Source organism: Apis dorsata, unplaced genomic scaffold (genome assembly GCF_000469605.1).
Source record: "Apis dorsata unplaced genomic scaffold, Apis dorsata 1.3 scaffold_884, whole genome shotgun sequence".
Lineage (NCBI taxonomy): Eukaryota > Metazoa > Arthropoda > Insecta > Hymenoptera > Apidae > Apis > Apis dorsata.
In genome coordinates, this window is record NW_006264000.1 from 226,950 (window position 1) to 227,410 (window position 461).

Consider the following 461-nt stretch of genomic DNA (forward strand, 5'->3'; position numbering starts at 1 on the left):
GTAGATAGGTAACACAAGTTTATAAATATTCAATACTCTAACTTTATAGACTTTTAAAAGTTTTTGTTCAATGCTTTTTTTTATCACTTGTTTTACTTGCATTAATTTTAGAATATATTTTGAGTTCTGTATATCTTGTATAGATAGGTAATACAACTTTATAAATATTCAATACTCTAACTTTATAGACTCTTAAAAGTTTCTGTTCAATGCTTTTTTTTATCATTTGTTTTACTTGTGATTAATTTTAGAATATATTTTTAAGATTTTTCTATTTTGAGTTCTGTATAGCATCTTATATAGATAGATAACTTTATAAATATTCAATACTCTAACTTTATTCATAGACTCTTAAAAGTTTTTGTTCAATACTTTTTTTTATCACTTGTTTTACTTGCGATTAATTTTAGAATATATTTTTAAGATTCTTCTATTTTGAGTTCTGTATAGCATCTATCTTG

The 461-nt window shown here is 21.5% G+C and overlaps 1 protein-coding gene and 1 long non-coding RNA gene across 3 annotated transcripts in view; one reads left to right on the top strand and one right to left on the bottom strand.

Annotated features, from left to right (window-relative positions):
- The window catches only part of LOC102677865 (5'-3' exoribonuclease 2 homolog), a 28,325-nt gene that overhangs the window by 13,619 nt on the left and 14,245 nt on the right, over positions 1–461 (top strand). The gene's annotated exons all lie outside the window — the stretch shown is intronic.
- Positions 1–461, bottom strand: part of LOC102677768 — a 1,795-nt gene that overhangs the window by 571 nt on the left and 763 nt on the right. The gene's annotated exons all lie outside the window — the stretch shown is intronic.